General features: G+C 34.3%; 1 pseudogene; it reads left to right on the plus strand.

Annotated features, from left to right (window-relative positions):
- LOC143640520 (axin interactor, dorsalization-associated protein-like) overlaps nt 1-25,681 on the plus strand; it is a 32,606-nt pseudogene that overhangs the window by 4,414 nt on the left and 2,511 nt on the right.

Below are 25,681 nucleotides of genomic sequence, written 5' to 3' on the forward strand. Positions count from 1 at the left end.
AAGGAACTTATTTTGCTGAAGCTTATAGATTGAGTGTCTCTCTTTCTAATATAGTGATTTTGTATATGTTTTATCACACATAATAGAACATGAGCATATTAAAAGCAAGGACTGTGCCCTATCACATCTGTTTTGTAGCTTATTTTATAAAACAGGTAGACTGTAAAATCTGCACCATTCATCACAAATACTGATTTTGTTAATATTGCCTACGTTTTTAAACAAGTCAGAATTGAGCTTTAATCAGAATTAAATTAGACCATTGTGCTATCTTTCAGATATCTTTTAGTAAATTTCAGGCTTTATGAGAAGATGATTGGAAGGGAAGATGTCAAAAATCCCTTTTCATTGCCATCCCCCTTTTTAATTTTTTTAATTTTCTGTTTTCTTTTTTAAAGTTAGTATTTGGGGGCTAGAGTTCTGGCTCAATGGTAGAGTGCTTGCTTGCCCAGAATGTGTGAGGAACTGGGTTCAATCCTCAGCACCACATAAAAACAAATTAATAAAATAAAGGTATTATGTCCATCTACAACTAAAAAAGAGCTATTTTTAAAACAAATAAAGTCAATATTTTAACTTACAGATAACAAAGATAGTACATATAAATGGGGTAACATGTTTTGATACATGTATATATTGTGTGATATTTAAATCCAGTTAACATTTTCTACTCACTTATCATTTCTTATGTTTAAAAACTTTCAAATTTTTCTTTTTTCTTTTGAAATGTAGGATGCATTTATTTATCCCTCCACCCACCCCTACTGGCTCCAACCCCTGGTAACTACTATTCTACTTTCAACTTCTATGAAATCAACTTTTTTGTATTCCACATGAATAAGATTTTTTGGGTCTTGTCTCTGTGCCTGGCTTACTTCATTAATATAATGATCTTGTTCCATCATGTTGTTGCAAAGGATAGGATTTCTTTATTTTTATGACTGAATAGTATTCCATTGTGTATATATAACATTTTTTTTTATCCACTTATCAGTTGATGGACTCTTAGGTTTCCATTTCTTGGCTAATAGGAATAGTGCTGCTATGAGTATGGGAGTGCAGGTGTCTCTGCAGCTTACTGATTTCCTTTCCTTTGGCCATATATCCTGGAGTGGAATTGTTGGATCATATCATAGTTCAATTTTTAATCTTTTGAGGAACCTCCACACTGCTTTCCATAATGGCTATCTTTGTTGCCCTTTAAATCATATCTAGACCTATCACCAAACCAAACTTGATTTAGAATTGGTTATGGCATATTAGTTTAGAGGAGAATATATACTCATCTCTCTCCCACTTCTCAGCCCTTTGTCTTCAGATTCTCTTCTCTAAAATCTGCAAGGTGCTAGAAAAGGAATAATAATTTATTTAAAGAAGTATAGATCTCTTTTGTAAATTTTTTAAATTGTAGATGGACACTATATCTTTGTTTTATTTTTTTTTTAATGTAGTACTGAGGATCGAGCCCAGTGCCTCACACATGTGAGGCAAGTTTTCAACCACTGAGCTAAAATCCCAGTCCCTATAGATCTCTTATAAATAAAAATTCTTGATTTTAGTAACTGACAGTTAAAATTATCTTGGGATGTATAGCATTTTTTTTTCCCTACAGAAAACCATAGGCAAAATTGCAACATGCTTGGAATTGCGAAGCGCAGCTTTACAGGTAAATGGATTTTTTTAATGAATTATTCTAAATTGTTCTGATAAGATATTAGACATTCATGCCCAAAGCAATATTATCTCAGAAGGGTTTTATAACAATTGTAATTGATCAGTTGAACTCACACATAAATGATTTAGTTCATACTTTGTACACTGTAGAAATAAAAGATATGATTTTAATTTTTTCTGTTTCTATTAGCTTGAATATTCCAAAAATCAGTTTGGAACTTTTCATTTTCTACCTTTAAAGCAAGAAATATATTTATTTTAATATTTGATTCTTGCCACTTAAAAGACATAGGGTGTAGTGAAATCTTTGTAATGAAAAGATATAATATGCATATTTTAAATTTAGTCCACACAGTCCCAGGAAGAATTTAAACTGGAGGACCTGAAGAAGCTAGAACCAAGTAAGTTTGTTTTATATTTTTTAGTGATATTCCTTTAGAAAGAGTTTTATCTGTTGTGAATATTAAGATTGTTTAGCACAGAAAGTGATTGGATTTATTTCTCTTACTTTTTGGTGCTTTTAAACTCCTACAATATTTGCATTTTTAATTACCATTTGGATTTCATCTTGCAGTATGGGCAAAGGTACAGTGTGAATAACTGAATGAATGTAAGTTAATGTAGCCTTTTTAAAAAATTTTTTTAGTTGTAGACAGATACAATACCTTTGTTTTATTTATTTGTTTTTATGTGGTGTTGAGGATCGAATCCAGTGCCTCACACATACAAGGCAAATGCTCTACAAACAGAACTATAACCCAGCTCCTGTACTCTTTTTTTTTATTGAGATAAGATTGCACATCTCAGTGCATTTATGTGACTAGGGAATAGTAGACTTTATTTATCTGACTAAGTAAGATTTTTAAGTAGGGAATCATAAAATCAAAGCATTTTCAAACAGAAAGGAGTCTCAGACTTGTGGTCACATTCTCTATTGAGGAAAGAAATGAAATGATTTGTTTGCCCTGTTTCATTTAAATCCCCAGTAACTGAGCAGGGTCTAGATCTCAGAACATTTGTCAGTCTATCTCAGTTCACACTAGTGCAATCCTTTTAATGTAAACATGCTTTGAGTAAGAGGTAAAAAATTAATTTAAGAACTAAAGAGGGCCTTGCACAGTGGCGCATGCCTGTAATCCCAGCGGCTCGGGAGGCTGAGGCAGAAGGATATCAAATTCAAAGCCAGCCCTAGCAAAGCAAGGCACTAAGCAACTTAGTGAGACCCTGTCTCTAAATAAAATATGAAATGGGGCTGGGGATGTGGCTCAGTGGTCAAGTGCCCCTGAGTTCAGTCCCAGTATCCCCTGCCAAAAAAGAACTAAATAGAATGTTCCTATAAATTCCACAAACTGCCAATATCTAATTCATTCATAGCAATTCTAAAAAAGACATATATTATTGAGATAGCTGAAATGTGATTGTATTACAAATCCAGGGTAGAAAAAGGATTCTCAGAGTATACTGATCTGATTTTCTGTTGTTTGGGTTGGAAAAGAAAAGTTAACAACAACAGACAACAACAAAGGAATGCGTAACGGATTTGTTGTGATTCTGGTGGCTTTTCCACAGTTTTAGATGATCATATTTCATTTCTTCAGAACACCATCCTTCTGAATATGGCAAGAATTCTGATGAACTCTGTCATTTTAATAGTTTTGGTTACTTTATGTAATCCAGATCATAAAGTTTTTTTTTTCTTTGTGGTTCTGGGGATCAAACCCATGACCTCACACATGCTAGGCAAGCGTTTTACCACTGAGCTACATCTCCAGCCATAGATCATAAGAGTTGGAGATGTTATAAGAGACACACTTATATTCAGAAATAGTTCTTATGCCTATATCCAATGTATATAAGGATACTAATCAATGTAATATTTCTCACAATTTTTTGGGTTTTTTTGTACCTAAAACTTTATTTTTCAAAAGCATTAATAAATACTTTGTATATGATTGAGATATAATTTATATAAAGCACAGTTCACCAATTTAACATATCATATTCAATTTTTTAGTAAATTGGAAGAGTTATGCAGACATCACCACAATCAATTTTAGGACATTTTCATCACCACAAGAAGAAACCCTATTCCCATGAGCAGTCATTCACTTCTTGCCATCCCCCTAAAATTCCTTCCAATTCCCAGCCCTAGGAAACCATTAGTTTGATTTCTGTCTATAAATTGTCCTATTGAAGACATTTTATTTAAATGGACTCATATGATATATAATCTTTTATTACTGGCTACATATAAGATTATTTTGAGAAAAACACATTGATGGCTTTAAATAAAATGTTGCAACAGTTGTTTATACAGTGGTTCTACTGAAAATTATGTTTGTGTGTGAGTGTGTGCGTATGTGTGTGTGTGTGTGTGAGAGAGAGAGAGAGAGAGAGAGAGAGAGAGAGAGAGATAGAGAGAGAGAGAGAGAGAGAGAGAGAGAGAGAGAGAGAGAGAGATGATGCTGGGGATTGAACCAAGGGCTTTGGGCATGTTAGACAAGTGCTTTACCAGTAAACTACGTCACCAGCCCTCAGTTTTTTATGATAAAAATAATTAGGATTTTGCCTTCTTATTCAGTCACTATTTCCTATTAGTTTGTTTCCAAACAAAATTTAAGAATCTTATAGATACACAGAGTGGCTGTAAAGACTGTGGATGTTTATTTCATATATTTATTGTCTCTTCCTCTGAGCATGCTCAAGTACTTCTATTGCCTCACAAGATCTTTCATTAATTGCCTTTTTTTTTTTTAGAATAGCATCTATATGCTAAGCACTCGAATCCTCTCAGTTTCATTTTGCTAAGGACAACACCGACATTAGCTTGTAAATCCCAGGAATGAGTTTTAGGGTCACCTGGACCGGTTCTTTCACTATGCTGTTATTAATACCTGTAGTGGTGCTGTACTACATCATTCCTAAGTACAGCTCTCCAGTTCAAATTCCTAAGAAATTATTGATCCATGTATTAGTCGAAGATCAGGTTAAAATCTATTACTTTTTCGGCTTTTTAAAAAAGATTTGGAGTAGAAATGGAAAGAGAATTTTGGAGATTCACTTTATTATATTTTTTATAATGTTTTTCATTTGTACTTTTCCCTTCTTGATAGTTATCCTTTTAGATGATTTTAATTTGCTGTTGCTTCTGAAAGAAACATAAACGAGTATTTCAGTAGGGTAGACTCTGTAATTTGGAATTTATCCAAGCAGGGCACTTGTTGTGAGTTAATTATTGAGTTGTAATTAAATATTTTCTACAAATTGGTATTTAGTAATATTTCAGATTAAGTATACTTATTCAAGCTTGCTTTTTAAAAAATTAAGCCTCTTCTAAGGAAAAATAGTGAATTCTAACTTTTAATATGTTAAACTTAGCTGGTTTCCTTTCTTTTAAAAAAAGTTTTTTTAAAATTTAATTTTGTGCATGTGTGTGGTGCTGGGGATCAAACCCAGGGCATTGCCCATATAAGGCAAATGCTCTGCCACTGAGCTACATCCCTAGCTCTTGGCTGGTTTATTAGGCTGATGTATTCTTTACTTCAACATTTTGAAATCTTTTAAATTCTGTCTGAAAATACTAAAACTATGATTGTGAAAGTCTGAGCCATTTTTTCTTATGTAATTGCAGTAATGTACTGCTGCTTACTCAAGCATATCTCCCCACCACCACCCTGCAAAATTCCCTTCTATTAAGTCACCCTTCAAGGCTTCACAGAATCCCACCTCTCCCTGAAAGCTCTCTCTGCTGTCTCTATAGAGGCATAATTAAACTCTGCCTCCTCTCCTGTATAGGATCATTTTAACTATCCATTGTCAGACTCTCACATGTGTTATTTTTCACTTGTATTTGTTTCAGTCCTCAAAGAGATTATGAATGGACTCTTCCCCCACCCCAGCGCCTATTGAATGCTTTAAGTGTAGTATGAACTTTGCAAGATTGTGTTGAGTCAAATAGATTTGAATGTTTTGAAGGAATCTTTTCCTATAATTTAAAAAATACCCTTTCAAAATTGAGGCAGCTGCCCATTTTTCCTACCACAAAAATGAAACACGTCAGTCACAAAAGCAGAATGCATTTTGATATTTGCCTGTGTGTCATCTTTTGAGGGTTAGCTTCAGGAGGTTGGTAGGTCCGTCCTCCAAGAGCAAGGCTGGGAGTGCTGAATTTTCCATGGTGGAGTAGCATCAGATGTCTGCCATGTAGTGATCCAAAGTGTGTAAGACCTACCAAATCAGCCCATGAATCTCCAACCCATGACATGCTTCATACTTATGATAATATCTTTTGTAAAATTCAAGCTCCTCTTCAGATCCTCCTAAGACATCATTGCTAGTATTGGTAGAAAGAAAACTCTATGTAAAGTTTAAGCTATTTTAAAAGAACAATAGAAGCTGTTATTCCATAGTTGTTGAAAATGTAAACCTATACTACAGTTATAGAAAGTAAAACATAATTTGTTTTTTTAGTTCTAAAGCTATTCACATAAATTAAATGTTTGATAATACTTTAACTTGTAAAAATAATATAACAAAGCTATTATTCTAAAGCAAATACTTCCTCTTCAGAGCTTTGATACTAAAGAAAAGAAAATACTATTTAATTATTCTGTTACAATACAAATGCAAGATAACCACTGAGCCACATCCCCAGCCCTATTTTGTATTTTATTTAGAGACAGGGTCTCACTGAGTTGCTTATGCCTCACTTTTGCTGAGGCTGGCTTTGAATTCTTAATCCTCCTAAGCCACTGGGATTACAGGTGTGCACTACCACACTCAGCCAAGATATTCTTAATAACCAAGATATTTTTCAACTTTTTTGTTTGTTTTTGATGTACTGGGGATTGAACCCAGGGGTGCTCTACCACTGAGCTGTATTTCCAGTCCTTTTTATTTTTTAAAACTTTTTTAGTTGTAGATGGACACAATACCTTTATTTTATTTATTTATTTCATGTAGTGCTAAGGATCGAACCCAGTGCCACATGTGCAAGGCAAGCACTCTACCACTGAACTACAACCCCAGCTCTTTTATTGTTTTATTTTTATTTTGAGACAGGGTCTCCCTACGTTGCTTAGGCAGATGAACTTCTAGTCCTCCTGACTCAGGCTTTTGGTACCTAGGATTACAGACACATGCCACCATCACAGGATCAACTTTTAAAAATTATTGTTATATACATTTTTAATGGTTGATTTTTTTGCCCATTTTATTAAACTCTTATTACAATATGATCCTTTCTGTGTTTTTGTTTCTGATATAAGTGAGACATGATCTTTTTGTTACCTGCTCCCCATTCTTGGGTATCTATTCCATTGTTGTGTAAGTGATCAATATTTATTAATATTACTTATTAATATTGAGTTGATTTAATAGTTTAGTAACAATGATCATGCAGAAGTATAGAAAAGATGTTCTTGTATTAAAAAATAAACAGTACTTCTTAGTAAGATAAGAAATATTAGGATTCTAGTCAACTAGATCAAAAAGGTCATGGAGAGAGTGAATGTCCATTTTAGATTTTCCCTCGCCATTTTGTATACATTTATTTAGGCTGTAATTCTCTCAATAGCCTGTAAAGGAAGTAGCATTCTCATTTTAGAACTGGGGAGATTAGAGTATTTATGTAAATGTTCAAGTTATTGTTGTAATTGTAGGGCTAGGTTTTGATTTAAACCTTCTACTTTGATCTCCTGCTGCTTCCCCTTTGCTTGTCAGACTTAAGTTCTCACAGTCCTTTCTATGCCTTGAATAAGGCAAACTCTTTCCTACTTGGAACCTTTGTTGTTGCTCCAGCCTGTTCTCTAATACCTGGGAAGCCCTTATGCTAGAGCCACTTGTGGATGATTCCTCTCATCTCAGGTCTTGGCTCAAATGTCTTCTTACAGTTTAGTTTCGAAAGGCACCCTGTCTACCTTAGCTACTCTACCAAGTTCTCTCTGCTTTTACACAGCATCCTGTTTGTATCCTTAATACCACTAATCACATCTTACATTATCTAGTTTATTTATTGGCATATTTATTGTCTACTTTTCCTTAGAAAAGTCTAAGGTCCAAATATGAGTTCTTGATTACTGTGTATCTTTAACACCTAAAGCAGTGATTGGAACATTGTGAGTACTCGATATGCATTTGTTGAGAAGAAGAAAGAGATAAAGGATGAGGAAGAGCTAAAGGGAGAGAGAATTAAGAGTGAGTAATGAGAATCTAGATACAAGTTTCCAACTTCTTTCTCACTGGATGATTGACTCCTATTGGAATAAGTTATGTAATTACAACTTATTCTTTTTGAATTTCCTTATTTAGGAATCCAATATGCCATACTCTTTTTAACTCAAATCTGCAAGACTCCAAAATTAAAGTCTGAGTAATTAGAGTAAAAATCATGGGTTGCCCAATTAATAATGCTAAATATTCACCTTGAAATAATTGCAGGTAGTCACTAGGAACCCATAAATTGGGAAATGAAACAATAAATTTCATAAAATACTTTTCCAGATACAGATAGAATTGTATAACATCTGTCTGTAGGCTTACATTCCAGAAAGTAATCAACCAGGACACAAGAGGTGATAGCATTATGTTGTTTGATGACTTCCCTGAGGAGAGAGTCTGCTGTGTGTGTGTGTGTGTGTGTGTGTGTGTGTGTATGTGTGTGTACACATGTGTAAATATATATATATATATATATATATATTTATATATATATATATATATATATATACACACACACACAAACACACACATATATATGCATGTATATATGTGTGTACACATATATAATAAATTTCATCATAAAAGGAATATTAGAATTATAACCTTGTTGCTACAAACCTTACCAGTGTGATAAGTATTGAGGGAAATCTACTTAGGATAAAGAATAAGATGTGATTATCTATTCTCTTTAATTAGTCATCTTCAGTATCAATCTTTTAGTTAAAATACTTCAGGAGAAGAGGTATTCTCTTTCACCCCATATCACCTAGGACCTTGTACATTGGAGAATTATTTTATGGTTCATTTTCTATCAGGGCTCTGAGACTTTCCTTGGAGATCTTACAGTACTCTGAAAATACTGGTACCTGCAGTCCACTATGGACATTTTTATTTTGCTACGCCACATACTTGATATGAAGCTGAATTAGGTATATATAATGTTGTACAATTTCAGCATATAACATTTGATAGGAAAAAATCCAGAATATTTAAAAAACAGGCATAAAAGATAATAAAGATCATAAGACTAAAGTATGGTATGTATTTTATTTACCTTTAATGGTTCAGCTGTAAAGAAATATAAGACTAATGTTTGTCTATGTCTTTATTCTAGTCCTAAAGAATATTCTCACATATAATAAAGAATTTCCATTTGATGTTCAGCCTGTCCCATTAAGGTAAATAAATAAGCATCCATATTTTGTCTTCTGATTTTATTATCTATTTTATGCCTGTTTTTTAAATATTTCTGGATTTTTTCCCTATCAAATTTGGTATTGGTGATATGACTGATACCATTGGTAGCAATGAAATGATTGACATTGACATTTATATCAACATTAACCTAATAATCAGCATCTTATCTGGGAAGTTAGTGGCTTTGAGGGTTAGCTGGTGTATTAAGTGGAGTAGCTCACTAATTTTTCTGTCCTTTTTTATATAGGAGAATTTTAGCCCCTGGTGAGGAAGAGAATTTAGAATTTGAAGAAGATGAAGAATAAGGTGGTGCTGGAGCAGGGTCTCCTGATTCTTTTCCTGCTAGAGTGCCTGGTGGGTACAAAAAATGTACATTATATAATTCAAGGTCAGGTGTTTGGAACTTACTTTTGTACTTGTTAGTGGCAGGTAAAACATCTCCAAGTTTGCCAATCTTAAGCAAATTATCACGGCCATTCTGTTAGCGGTAGCTATCGGTTTATTGTGAAAGTATCTTACTATTTGTGTCAGGGATCCTCAAAACATCCCATGTTTAGTGATTGGCTAGGAAGACCCACAGGACTCAGCATATAGCTGTACTCACAGTTGTATTCTGAGCCATTACAACAAGAAAACACAAGAACAAAATCAGCAAAGGGTAAAGGCACACAGACAAATTCCAGAGGAAACCAAACTTCTAAGAGTCCTCTCCCAGCAGAGTCAAATATGTACTCGATTCTCTCAACATTCTTTCACACCTGTGAAATGAAAAATATTGTCTATTGGGGAAGCACTGTAGAGATTCAGTGCACAAGACACTTATTGGGGTTAGCATGAACCAAAACTACAGACTCCAGGAAGAAAGCAAGTGTTCAGCACAAACCATATTGTTTGCATGGACCGTTTAGGCACAGTGATCTTCTTAACAGGGCACGATGGGAATCCTGCTGAAATCCAGGTTCCCAGATGCTAGCCATGGACCAACATTGTAGGTAGGCTTTCTAGAGTAACTGTTTGCTATGTTAATTATTTTCTTTATATATCTAGCTGTTCTTTAAATAATCATATATGATTGTGAAACCTGGACCTGGAGGAACAGATACTAAACAGTTGCCCTTAAGAGGGAAATAAAAAATACATAGCAAGTCCTTTTTATTTGTGGAAGATCTTGACAAGGTTGTAAAATACCCTAGTCAAGCACCCTGAGTAAATTTTTTGACTCTTCCACTTCTATACTTTCTTCTGTTCTTATACAGTGCACAGTTTTTACTTCTGATGAACTAGTTCATTTTTGGAAGTGTAGAAATAACACTGTACTATTGTGATGCATTTTTTAAAAGACTCTATGCTTTATGGTATAATTAAATATAATATACTTATCATCCAGAAAACTTCATAATTAAAGTCAGATTCCAGTAATTTAAATACTCTTTGGTAGAAGACGTTTGAAATATAAACAGTATAGGCTTAGACAAACAAGATACCTGCACTTTTGAGTCTAACATCTGCCAATCAGTAGTTAAGTGACTGTACTTAATTCTTTATAAAAGGAGATGTTGACAATGCCTAATTTGTAGGGTTACAGTGAAAATTAAGGCCCCACATACAAAGCATTTGGCATGATACTTTTCATTTGCTGGTGTAGTGGTGGCTACTGTATTTTCATTATCACCTCTAAATGGTGCTAATGTCCTACACCATAGGATTATTGGAAAAATTACAGTCACTATAAAATGTTATTGTTAGTGTTTCTTTGGTACAAGGTAAGTATTTCCAATCTGCTTATCCTTATGAAGAAAGAGCTATATTTTACTTGTCATATTTGTAGGAAATTTCAAGATTGCTGAGATGATGAGGTAAATAAATTTGCTAAAAATTTTCTGTATTTTTTATTTCCTTTTCAAACCACATGCTATAATTGAAATAGATTCCAGTTCTATAAATTTCTGGTTTGGTTATTTGTTCACTAGCTATACTTCTGTAGCAAACAAGATCCTTGAAGCAGATGATATAAGTCATGAAATGGACAGATTAAGGTCTTTATGGGGTTCAAGTTGCTGAGTTGAAAAGAAACTCTGTAAATTAAGTCTATTTGCTATGAAAGATTAAGCCCAAAGTAATCATATTTTTGTATTCTGATATAGCATTTTGGTATTTTATTTGAGAGATACAGAAAGCTCACTAAACCCTTCTATTCCCTGAATTATTTTCCTCAAAGTAAGAAAGAGTACATATAGTTCAATTGGCTATATTTGATTTGCGATGATATTTTCAAGGGCCTGTGTCATTATAAAATTGAAAATGTCATTGAAGGACAATTTAACCTTTAACTTAATTGTAGAATGGGAAAAAATTGTTATACTGTGGACATCCAAGATTTCAGTCGTGATAAGGGTGTTGTGTCTACATTATCATATGCAGGGTGCTTCTAAGAATTATAACATTTTTATTACGTTTATTTTATGTAATTTATATAATTGTAAGTTTGTTGTACTTTTTTTGGTACTGAGGATTTAACACAGGGTTACTTTACCAGTGAACCACATCCTCAGCCCTTTTTATTTTTTATTTTGAGATAGGATTTCACTTAGTTGCTGAGGGCCTCACTGAGTTGCTGAGATTAGTCTTAAACTTGGGATCCTCCTGCCTCAGCCTCCCAAGTCGCCTGGATTCCAGGCTTGTGCCATAGCATCTAGCTTATTGTGCTCTTTTTAAAAAAAATATTTATTAAGGTGTCCCTTACATATATAAAAGGCATCTTTTTTAGTGTGCAGCTTTATGAGTTTTGACAAACACACATGCTAAACACTACTACTGTTAAGCTAATGAGATGAAGTATAATATATAAATATGGTATAACCAAAAGTAGTTTATTCCCTTTTAAAATTAAAAATGGATTTTTATCCAACGTTTCTTGAAAAGAATAAAAATTGTTAAACCTTTCTTTGACATTAATATCATTTTCAAAGCCTTCAATTCTCATAAGACAAACAGTAACTTTTGTGTACTGCATTAAACACTAACTGGCTTAAGTCCAAATAGTAGTTTAATTTTCTTAAGGTAATCTCAGTAGATTTCATTTAAATAGAGGATATAAATTTATAACTTATCATTTATTACCTGAAAATTTATTTATCATGTTGAATATTAAAGCTTCTAAATGATAAACCAAAGTAATAGAAATTAAAAAAAAATAGCTGGCCAGGATTACATGCTTATAATCCTAGCTACTTGAGAAATTGAGGCAGGAGGATTGCAAGTTTGAGACCAGTGGGGACAACTTAGAGAGAATTTGTCTCAAAATAGAAAGAACTATGGATGTAGCTCAGTGGTAGGGTGCTTGCCTCACTTGTGTGAAGCCCTACATTCATTTCCTAGTACCACATGCACAAATAGCCATGACACAATTTTAGACAAAATTTTAAAAAACATTTCTGAGTGACCTAAACATAAGCCTAGCAATTTCAACATTATTCTAGATTTGTATTTGTTATTCATCTTTTATATAGTCTTAGATATGTACAAAAAATGTTTTTTTGAAACTCAAAATGAAGAGTGAATCTTACTTCTTTAATATCAAACCTGTACTTGTTTCTTTCCTGCATAAATATTCAATTCTGAGTTGAACTTGAGAGTTAAGCAAATATGGATTTCATTTTCAGCTAAAGTGCAGTTTTTTTCTTACCCATGCATATAGGAAGTTGAACACTGCAACAAAATATTCATTGCTGTTCCATGAATATTAAGGCATCCTTATTTCACAGAATTTCAGAATATATCTAGGGTTAATCAGTAAATACCACCAAAGTATGCAGTTAGACTCTGGCTCTCTGAGGACTTCCTTCCTCTCAAAGTCTCAAATTCTCAGACTGAGCCAAACAGTCAGAACCAGAGTCCCTCATCCAGTCATGTACTTATGTTGAAAGGAAAGGAAAATACCATTCAATGTTATCTGGTAGTTCTCCTAGCTGTTTTTCAATAGTTTTAAGGATTGTTAATATTCTATTACTCTCAAGCAGTTTTGGAAACATTTTAAGATTTCTTTTTTATAATTTGTTTCTTGTTTGTTTGTAGTACTGGTGATTGAAGTTGGGGGTACTCTACCACCTAGCTACATCCCCAGCTCTTTGATTTATTTTTTTAGTTTGAAACCAGGATTTTGCTAAGTTGCCCAGCTGGCCTCTCCTGCCTTAACTTGCCAAGTTGCTGGGATTACAGGCATGCACCACTATGTCTGGCTCAGTTTTTTTTTTTAATCCATGAATCTTGTCACTTGAATTCAAAAAAGGTTTTCTCCAGAGCTTTGCAGAAATTGGTTCATAGGAAATGTCTATTGAGTAGGCTCTTCATCAAGGCTCTAAGCAACATCTGGCCTGCTTTTTCTTGAAAGTGCTCTGGCCACTCAAATTTTTAACCCAGCACCTGTAGTAACTCTTCCTTGCATACTAAATAGCATCTGTGTATGAAACATATACCCACTGATTAATCGTAGGTTTTGTGAGAGTATTTATTATTTTTTTCCAGATATGATGGTGACACTTAAGAATTCAGCCATTATCCAAATCACATATTTCTGAACACAGAAAAATACATATTTCTAGTACCAGTCAATAAAGAAAATAAAAACAAGAACATACTCATATAACCTATATACAAACAACTTTAATCAGGTATAATTTTTGACAGACTTAGAAATATTATTATTTGAACTAATGACCCCTAAGATTTTTATCAAACTTTTAATGTAATTTCAAAGTGAACAAACTTCTTATGATTTTACTCTTTATTTTGAAAGGTTGGAGCAGTTTCTCAACTACTAATCAGTTACCACCCAAAAGAAATTGTGCATGTGTTTTTATATTTTCACACAATTTTTATGTGTGTACAAATTGCAGATGTGCAGTACAAATTGCAAAATTTTTCTCTTGCTAGATTTTTAAGACCCATTTCATGTTTTGTGCCATCTACAAAATGTTATGACCAAATAATGATTTGACAATACCATTATTTTAAATTATGTTAAAATTATCCCAAAATATTAGAAAATATTATTTTATATATATCCTTTTTATTGCATTTTAAAATTACAAAGAAATGTGCACTTAAAAAAAGTGTGTGACAGACTTTGAATTGGTAGTATCAGACATCTGAATTTAATTACAAGTATGATAAATCTAAAACAAAGAAGACATATATAATCATATACATATGATAATGCTTAGTTTACATTTTAGATATCAGGTACATCTCTGTCCTAAAAGTATGGATAAAAATTTTGTACTTCTTATTCATGATATTTAATTCACCAAGCACCAAGGCAAAATGAACACTGACTCACCTCTTATTGAAGTAAATGCCTGTGACAAACATTTGTACAATATTATGTAAAAAGCCAAGCAAATGAAATTACTCAATAAGCAAACTCAAATCAGTGTTTTAAAAAAATATAATCTTTGGTAATTTTCCTCTTTTAATGTTCTGACCTAGACAATAATGTACTATTTTGGACAAAGACTGTCATGCCATTTTCAATTTTGGACTAGAAATTGTCCTTATGGTATGATATGAGATATAAACAATAGCAATTTTTAAAAAGCAAAAATAAAAAGTTGAAAGAAAAAAATGACTTCCCCTTCTGCATGTGAGGACAGGGTCTTAAGAATCCCACTGACCTTCATATCCATGTCACTCCAGATTCATCTTCAGGCTGGTGGTCCTTTCATTGTCTGATTCTCCATGATCTCTATGGCTACAGAGAGACTATTGAATGTGAGGCCATCCTACTTGATACTCAGACCTTCATTTTTCTCAGCATTCTCTTGGAACAAAGAAGTTGCGGTCGGGGGGTGGGGGGCTTCAGATGCTCTCCCATTGTTTTTCTGTACCTGTTGCAGGTAGAGTGGTGCTTCATTGTTTGGTCTGTGTCAGTGCTGTGGGGTGCCCAGCAGAGGCAGAGGCCTTACTTGCACAATTCCCTTTCCTCTCCACAGTGGAAGTGGCTGTAACATTCTTGGCTAGGTCAGACGCTTTTACACAGTTTTTAAAACATTCTTGAGTGAACTCGTCTGTGTTTAACAAACAGCCATTTGGGGGATCCATAGCTACCTTCATAAATTGTTTTCCACAGATGAAGCACAATGAAATAGAGCAACTTGAGTTTTTACCCAAGTACTACCTGTTAATAAATAGTTTCCATCAACAAAATGAACTTTTTGGTGTCCCCTATTACAGTAATGTGGTGAAATGGTTCCAAACCTTCTAATTCATTGTCATTACTTTATCAGAGTTGTCTTTAGGTTTAGGCTTAGAATCTTCCTCTCACAGAAACTCCCACTGAATTGAGTAATTCCTTACAACTCTTTTTGACACCAGTGAGAGCATGCTTGCTCTGGTTGGTGCATAAGAGGTGGTTGGGGCAGATAAGTCAGAAAAAGACGTGCTTTCTGTGTTCAGTACAACTTGGGGCTCACCAGCTACCAATGGCTTCCTTTGTCTTGCAGTAAAAACTGAAAGTGGAATTAACCAAATGAACACAGTCCTGCTGCTCACTGCTATTTGAGTGTTAAAGACCTATCATATTGCTATCTGGGCTACTCAGTCTCTGTCCATTCCTGTGAATGTGCATTGCCCAGTGTACAAAGTTCAAATGTTACTCTTTTTTAATCACTCCCTTACTTGGAGTTCTTAGTGACAGCTCAATAACATTCCTGGGATGTTATTGAAAACTTGGTTTGGACAGCTGTAGCCATTTAGAGTTTTCCATATTTAAAAGTATAAGGCATAAATAGTGGCCTCACAAAAATGTCTATATTCTAATCCTGGGAACCTGTGACTGTTATGTTACATGGCAAAAGGAACTTTGCAGAAGCTTGAGATGGGGAGGTTCTCCTGCAGTTCCTTTTAAGGCTTTAGGGACAATTAAAATAAAGATGTTAAAATGGGACATGATGGTTAAAAGCATGGACTCTGTAGCCAAACTACTGTGTGATTATGGATACTTTGTTTTTCTATGCCTCACTTTTCACCTCTGAAAAATAGAACTAAACTATTGTTGTGAGGATTAGATGAGAGGATTAGGACAGTAAGTGGCACATCACAAATACTCACAAGTGTTAGCTATTTCTTATTTACATAGCAATTCCATGTGGAAGAACATTTCTTCTGATCTCTGTTCTAGATCTGAGAGCAGATGATTTAGCTGGAATAGCACAGTTTACACTGGATTGTGTGTAGTGATTTCTTTCTTATCCTTGTTAGTCTTCAGATTTTATGAATGTACTTGACTTGTTCTCATATTACACTATGAAATTGGATATGTTAATTCTTAACTTATAAACCTTCCTTTTAATGCATTGGCTCAATTTACAACTATCATGGTTTTATCTTTGATGCAAAAACATGCAACCTTTTTCATCTTACCTGGGAGCTATAGATGGTATGGTATTATTTTAGTATTTGATCTTCTTTTATGTTTATTATTTCTTCACTTATTGATATAGATTCTCTAGCCATTTGTTTACTAAAGCATGATAACCTCTAGAACTGGAAATTCAGTCATTCATTCAATAAAATATTTCTTCAATAAAGATCTGTTTATTCCTTGTGCATACTACAAAAGGAACAGTTCCCACACCTTTCAGGATGCTTATTGTGTAGTCAGCAAGACAGAGCCAAAAGCACATGATTATAATTAGAGATGTGCACCAATGTCATAGGTTGGAAAAAAGAAGGGCTGAGGGAGTTCAATAAATCTAGCCAGATTTAGGACTCACTGAGTATGTAGGAGTTGACCATGCAGAGAGAGAGCACATCATAGACCATTCTGAAACACCTTAAATAGGCACCTTTGTACGTAATCTATGATCTTAATTACAGTCAGCTTCCTTCATCATGGAGCACAATGTTTGACATTCTACCTTGAATTAAACAAGAAATTCAGACTTGCAATCACTGCCTCCATATTAAATTATTTGAAGCATAATGATTACATTAAACTTACTGTGTAATCTCAGGCAAAAAGATTGTTGGTAAGGAATGTAGCATCAGCCCTACCATTTCAACTGAAAGATCTAGATGATGACAGGTTATAAAATTGACTCACCCCAAAGTAACAACAAGTTTAATATCAACTTGGAAAAAAATAAACTTAACATCAAAAAGACTTTGAAAGTTGTAAAGCAATCGTCTTTTGACTGTCAAAAAAAGGGTAGTAAAGAGGTAAGACATAAAAGAGGTAACATTCTTGGGGGTTTTGGGGGGTGGGGTAGGGTGGGTTCTTTTTTTTTTTGTCTTTTTTGGAACTAGGCATCGCATCCAGGATTTTGCAAATGCAAGGCAGACACTTTGCCACTGAGCTACATCCCAACCCAACATTCATAATATATAAAGAAAAATTTTAATTGTAATAACCAAAGCAGAATACATGAGAGGAACAGACAACATGAGCGAGTGTGCGCACGTGCGAACACACACACACACACACACACACACACACACACACACACACACACATTTAAAAATACCCGTTAAATATATAAAAAGATACTCAACTATATTTTTAATAAAAAACCTAAATTAAAGCTACTGTTGGTGAGTCTTAGGGGAAATAGGTACTTATTAATCACTGGTGGGAATAGAAAAATGGTAGAGTTCCTTTGGAGGGAAATTGAGCATTCTCTAACAACATATAAGTACATATTTTTGCCTTAGCAATCCCATTCCTGAGAATTTACTCTGAAGGTGCACCCGCAAAATGCAGGAAAAAGAGGGGAAAACACTTGCATATATACCAGATTCTCTGTTGAGGTGTTTTTTATAATGATAAAAAGTTAGAAATAATGTAGCCATATGAAGATTGACTGAATAAACTATGATACATAGGATGGTGTAGAAAATAATTCAGAAAATCTCCATGAACTAATGAGTGATTTTTAAAAATATATTATTAGCAGAATTTATCAAGGTAGTTCACATTAGCAGATTAAGGGGAAAGATTTCATAATGTTGTCAACAATGCAGAAAAAGTTCTCAGTTAAGTTTGAAATACAGCCTTGATTTTAAACAATTCTTGGCAAAGAACAGAAAAACATCCTTAACTTGATAAAACATGGCTACATGACATTTACAACCCAAAATCATTTAATGATGAATTTGAACAAAACAAGAGTGTCTATTACTTCTTTTCATCAGAATTGTTTTGGAAGCCCTAGCTACTGCACTAGGATAAGAAAAATGAAATATAAAAGGGGGGATGTTCTTTATTTGCATATTTATGAATATATAGAGAATATGCAAAAAAACCTATTCATAACTCATTAATAAGATAATGCGGTTTCTGGATATAAAATCTGTACAGACAAATCAATTCTATCTCAAACAAGTAATAGTTGTTAGAAAATGAACTATTATAATATATATAGTAGTATTAAATAATATCAAGGACCTTATTATAAATTCAACAAAAGAAATATAAGAATTTTATGTAGAAAATAAACCTTTGTTGAAAGAAAGAAAAGAATATCAAAAGGAAAAGGAAACTGGAGTAATCTTGAAATTAGGGAAAAAGATGGAAGAGTGACTTAATAATTGTTATGGTTGGTGAGATGTTGAATTGTACGTTCTCTTTTACTTTTTTCATTTCTCTTGATTGAATTGTTTATGAGAATGTATTTTATAAAAACAGTGAAGTCATTATTCTTTTTTTCATTTGTTCATAATAGTTATTCTTGACATTAGATTCATTTGGACTAATTATAAATGCATGGAATATAATTTGCTCCAATTCAGTCCCTTCACCCTCCCCATCCTCCCTCCCACTGTTCCCTTTGATCCACTTTACTGATCTATTTATTTACATTTTTTAAAATTAGTATCTTATAGATATTCAAAGTGATGAGTTTCATTATAGTATATTCACATATGTGCATTGGAAAGTTAGTTTGGGTTCATTCCACAGTTTTTCCCTACCCACTCCCCATTCCCTTCTTTTTCTTTTATTGATTTTATTTTTTTTAAATACAGGACAATGGAGTCTATTACAATTCTTATTACACATATAGAGCACAATTTTTTATATCTTTGTATAAAGCATATTCACGCCAATTCACGTTATACATGTACTTGTTTTTTTTTTGCATTACAATTTTTATTACACATATATACCACAATTTTTCTTATCACTGTTTGTATATAAAGTAGGTTGACAGCCAATTTGTGTCTTCAGACATGTACTTTGGATAATGATGTCCATCACATTCATTCCACATTCATTAGGAGGCTAATCCCCTGCCTCCTCCCTTTCCCTCACTCCCCTCTTCCCTATCTAGAATCCAACTATTCATCCCATGTTCCTCCTCCCTACCCTATTATGAGTCAGCCTCCTTATATCAGAGAAAACATTTGGCATTTGTTTTTTGGGGATTGGCTAACTTCACTTAGCATTATCTTCTCCAATGCCATCCATTTACCTGCAAATGCCATGATTTTATTCTCTTTTTAAAAAGTTCATTGTGTATATATGCCACATTTTTAAAAATCCATTCATCCACTGAAGGGCATGTAGGTTAGCTCCACAGTTTAGCTATTGTGAATAGTGCTGCTATAAACATTGATGTGGCTGTGTCCCTGTAGTATGTTGTTTTAAAGTCCTTTGAGTATAGTCCAAGGAGAGCAATAGCTCGGTCAAATGGTGGTTCCATTCCCAGATTTCCAAAGAATCTCCATACTGCTTTCCAGATTGGCTACACCAATTTGCAGTCCCACCAGCAATGTATGAGTGTACCTTTTTCCCCACATTCTTGCCAACACTTATTGTTGTTTGTCTTCATAATAGCTGCCATTCCGATTAGAGTTGTATCTTAGTTTTGATTTGCATTTCTCTGATTGCTAGAGATGTTGAAAATTTTTTCATATATTTGTTGATTGATTGTATATCCTCTTCTGAGAAGTGTTTGTTCAAGTCCTTGGCCCATTTTTTGATTGGGTTACTTGTTTTTTCAGTGCTTAGCTTTTTGAGTTCTTTATATACCCTAGAGATTAGTGCTCTATCTGATGTGTGAGGGGTAAAGATTTTGTCCCAGGATGTAGGCTCTCTGTTCACCTCACAGATTGTTTCTTTTGCTGAGAAAAATCTTTTTAGTTTGAATCCATCCCATTTATTGATTCCTGGTTTTAATTCTTGTGCCATAGGAGTCTTATTAAGGAAGTTGGGGCCTAACCCATATGATGAAGATTAGGGCCTACCTTTTTCTTCTGTTAGACACAGAGTCTCTGGCTTAATTCCTAGGTCCTTGATCCATTTTAAGTTAAGTTTTGTGCATGGTGAGAGTTATGAGTTTAATTTCATTTTGTTGCATATGGATTTCCAGTTTTCCCAGCACCATTTGTTGAAAATGCTACCTTTTCTCCAGTGCATGTTTTTGGCACCTTTTTCTAAAATAAGCTGATTGTAATTTTGTGGGTTAGTCTCTGTGTCCTCTATTCTGTACCATTGGTCTACCAGTCTGTTTTAGTGCCAATACCATGCTGTTTTTGTTACTATTGCTCTGTAGTATAGTTTAAGGTCTCATATAGCGATACTCCCTGCTTCACTCTTCTTGCTAAGGATTTCTTTAGCTATTCTTGATCTCTTATTTTTCCAGATGAATTTCATGATTGCTTTTTCTATTTTTATGAGGAATGCCATTGAGATTTTGTTTGGAATTGCATTAAATCTATATAGTGCTTTTGGTAGTGTGATCATTTTGATAATATTAATTCTGCCTATCCCAAGAGCGAGGTAGATCTTTCCAGAAATAGTAAATGAATTCAGCAAAGAAGCAGGATATAAATCAACACCCATAAATCAAAGGCATTTCTGTATATCAGTGACAAAGCCTCTGAGAAGGAAATGAGGAAAACTGCCCCATTTACAGTAACCTCAAAAAAAAAAAAATAAGATACTTGAGAATCAACGAAAGAAGTCAAAGATCTATACAATGAAAACTACAGAACCCTAAACAGAGAAATCAAAGAAGATCTTAGAATATGGAAAGATCTACACATTCCTTTCTTAAAAGGAGAAAGGGAGGAAGAGGGAGGGAGAGGGGAAAGGTGGGCAGGGTCAGATCAGAATATGATAGCCCAAAGGGTGGGGTTTTGGCCTGCTGAGAACTTCTAACTGAAGGAGATTGGAATCCCGAAAGCAACCTCAGCAGCAAAGCCTCTGCCCTCCTCCTGCCCTCCTGTCCTCCACCCTTCTCTCCCAAAGCCTTCTCTCATAAAACCTAGAAAGCTCTCTCTCTCTCTCTCTCTCTCTCTCTCTCTCTCTCTCTCTCTCCTCTACCCTCCCTGCTATTCCCTTCCTGTCCCCTTACCCTCCCTTACCCCCTCCCTTAAAAACCCTCATTTCAGACAGGACCTGCCTTAGGTCCAGAAGGAAAGAAGGCTATACAGAGAGGCCAAGAAGAATCTGACCAGACAGGGCTTGCTAGGATCCTGGCAGCCTTTTACCATTAGCTCACACCCCCTTTCCAGTCATTTCTACATGGCCGTCCATTCTTCATGGAACATAAACATAAAAACAGGAGTTTTCCCTGGATCTGTAGGTCTTTATTTCTGAAGGCTTTTAGGTCAAATAAAGTTCTATTAAATAAATGTTATGATTTTTAAAATGTAAAGATATATACTAGTTCATAAATTAGAAGAAGTAATTTAATTTATATAGATAGACTCTTTCTGAAACTCATCTGAATTTTTATTGCAGTTCCTGGACCTTTTATACAGCTATAGAATTAAGATACTGTATTAGTGATAAGAGGATAAACAGTTCGGTAAGACAGAAAACTCAGAAAGTGATTGCCACATGATTTATGATTGAGGTGGGACTGCAGATCAGTGGTGGAAAATGTCAGTCTTTTTAATAAGTAGTGCTGAGACAATTGAGTATGTGAAATTGAATGAAATTAAAGCTCCTACTATACACCATAGACAATAATTCTGTGTGACATATAGAATTAAGTGTGTGGGGCTGGGAATGTGGCTCAAGCATTAGCATGCTCGCCTGGCATGCGTGTGGCCCGGGTTCGATCCTCAGCGCCACATACAGACAAAGATGTTGTGTCCGCCAAATACTAAAAAATAAATATTAAAACTCTCTCTCTCTCTCCCAATCTCTCACTCTCTCTCACTCTTTCTTAAAAAAAAAAGAATTAAGTGTGAATGGCAAAACAATAAAATGCTTTCAAGATAATACCTTTATGATTTTGGAGTGGGGTAAGTTTTCTTAAATATAACATAAAAAGCACTGATTGTAAAGGAAGATATTAAGAAATTTGATATTACTAGCAGTAAGTATTTATCATAATCAGAAGACACCATGGCAGACAAAAGTCATTCTTAATATTCAAAACTAATACTTGGTGTTAGAAGTTAGCAACGGTTGCTATCTTTTGGAAGAGTGCATTGGATAGGGTGTGGGGAAGGACACTCCCAGGAGGCTGATCATATCTTTCCTAGATCTGATGCTAGTTATACAGGTGTATTCACTTTGTGAAAGTTCAGCAAACTGTGCTAACAATTTGTACATTTTAAAATGTATATGCTCTACTTCAACAAAAAGTCTTTATAAAAGAAAACTAAGAAGCTATTTGTAAAACATTTGTCCAGCAAAATAATAGAGACCTCCTACAGCTCAATAAGATAGACATCTCAATAAAAAATCGAGCAAAATATTTGAACACAATTCAGAAAGAGGAAATCATTTATTTGATTTATTTGAAAAGGTGCTCAATCTTATTAATCTTCAGAGGAATGCAAATTAAAATGATTGATCTCTTTATACCAAAATTGGCTAACATGAAGAATCTGAGAAAACAGTACCTAATGAGGAAGTGGAGCAATGAGAACACTACTGCACTTGGGCTAGGAATAAAAATTGGCACAACCACCTTGGGAAATGGATTGTCATTACATAGTAGGTATGGAGGTTGCTGCAGTCTCTGGCTGGGCACAAAATCACGAGCCACCACACAGCTTGTAGATTCAAACAGCAATTCTTTATTCCCGAACTCACACCGGCCGTCTACAAACACGTTCTGGGGGAATCCAGGTTCTCTGCCCAAATCCACCACTCCACTGGGCTTCTGTCTCCCAAATATACTGTCTGACCCTAAGAACTCAAGAGGAACTCAGGCAGCAGGATATGCCCTATTCTAAAGGGGGAACACTCTAATCTCCTATTATGCTAAACCGGGGACACCCTAAACACGGATCCACCCTGGTCCTTGAGCAAGGTCACCTTTCAGGAGTCCTTCCACTAGACAGCATGGGAGTAGCTGGCAAGGAAATTGTCATACCTACTTGGCTGATGGCTCCCAGCAGAGGTAACATGCCAGGTGACTTAGTGATTCCGCTGTTTCAGAAATGGGTGCTTATGGGCACCAGAAGATGTTCAGAAGAGTATTTATAATAGCCTTGTTAACTATATCCAAACACTTGGAGTAATTCAAATATCTATCAACACAAGAATTTGTACATAAACTGTAGCATATTTATACAGCCATGTACTACATAATAGAATGAACTTTTCTGCAGAAAAATTCATATATGATATACATACATGTGAATATGTATGTATATAAATATCAACGTATACATATTCACATTTTTCATAAAATTTCAGAGGTGTTTCTTAGCTCTCTGAAGTTCATCCCAGATGTCCAGGTACAAGCCCCCTCTTCTAAAAGTACCCTCATTTGTCAATCAAAGAAGATGCATAAAAAAGGTATTATGTATATATTTAATGATATCAGCCTGAGCCCATTTAGGTTTGTTAATGCAACAGTGGAATGCAGCCTCCAGGCCTTCCCATTCTTGCATTTGTCTGTATTGTCTTCATATTTGTTTAAATTAGAAAGTAATACATTTTTAACAGCATTGTTGAGGTATAATTTGTATATCATAACATTTCCCTTCTGTAAGAATAAAATTCATTGATTTTTGACACCTCTATAGAGTTTTGCATCTGTCACCACTATACAAGTTCAGAACATTCCCATCACCTCCCAAAATTTCCTCAAGCCACATTTGCCATCAATCAAATGTGTATTTTCAAATATAGTGTGTTGATTGCTTCATGTATTTCAAATAACTCATCATTAAAAATAGCATAACACATTGATGAATAGAAACTTGAAAAACATCAACCAAAATCTTTTGTTAAATGTATTTTGAGGTTCTGTATACATACTTGATTAAAATCAGCTTATTTGCATCTGTTCTCTACTGGTAGTTTCAAAAAAGGGAACATACTGAACAGTTGATTTCTTCCTTCATATGTTCTTGGTGGGTGAATGTTGTCATGTTGTTCTGGGTGGGTTTTAGTTTTAAAAATTTTACTTGGTTTTGGGGAAAATGTTCAGTTATACAAATGGCCCTTTTATATGGCAGTCTGTATATTACTACTTTCTTAGAATAAATCATACAAAATAGAATGAAGAATAGAAGTTAGACTATATAGTTAAATTAAAACATAAATATCAAATTGTAAATTATTCTTTATTAGGAGTAACTAAAGGAAAGAATGTATTGATCAACTCTGATATTAAATGTCTCAGACTTTAGAACAGAATAACAAGTATTTTAAAAGCTTTTCTTGTCTTTGTTCTACCACTTCATATTAAGATGCTGAGTATAATATAGAAGTACATATGGAATATAAATATTATGTGAGCATATTATACTATTATGTATAATTGGGCTTCCTCAAGTGATGTTTTTAACAAACTTTTATTGTACATACTATACACTATTATTATAGAAATTATTATTTCTGCTTAAAGGTGATTGTATGGTTGGGAAATGCAGATATGTGTAAAATTAAATATTTTTCTAAAAAAGTATAAATCAGATGTTCATGAATTTTGGACATAAAAATACATAATGCCTAGCTAGTTCTTAAGAGGTAGGCTATATCTTCTGTTTGTCAAAGTATTTACTCTGAAATATTGGTGGAGCTATCTTTTATTGAGGTTTCTCTGTTGCCAGGTACTTTATTACCAAGGTTGCCATCAGAACCAGGAATGACATTACTCACTATCAGGATTGAGAAAATTGGTCTGAAAGACCCTGGACAGTGCATTGATCCCTATATTACAGTTAGTGTAAAGGGTAAATAACTGGCAAATTGCATTATGTTTTTTCTCATATGGGACAAAGTTTTTGACAGGGTTGTATATGTGACAACTTACTTTAATGCATTCTATAATGAGGCAAAATCCTAGAAGAGATCATAACAGAACATAGTTCTGAAAGACTTACAAAATATATTTCCTACTTGCTTTTGAGTTTGTATAGATTTTTGCTCTTCAGATTCCAGCTAACGTGCGGACTAAACATACACATTGTCCTTAACAGCAGCTACAGCCTTCAGGATGTAGATTAACAATAGCACTCCTCACCTTCCATGGGTGTGTAGTTTTCTACACAAAGCCCCATGTCCTGTTTTCCCATCTCTCCTGCTTCAGCCCCTCTTCTTCCTGTGCTACTGAGGTATCTACATAGGTGAGTCCTACAGAGGCAGATGAAAATCAGGGGACAGGGAAGTAGGGTGCGT

Source organism: Callospermophilus lateralis, unplaced genomic scaffold, assembly GCF_048772815.1.
Source record: "Callospermophilus lateralis isolate mCalLat2 unplaced genomic scaffold, mCalLat2.hap1 Scaffold_322, whole genome shotgun sequence".
Lineage (NCBI taxonomy): Eukaryota > Metazoa > Chordata > Mammalia > Rodentia > Sciuridae > Callospermophilus > Callospermophilus lateralis.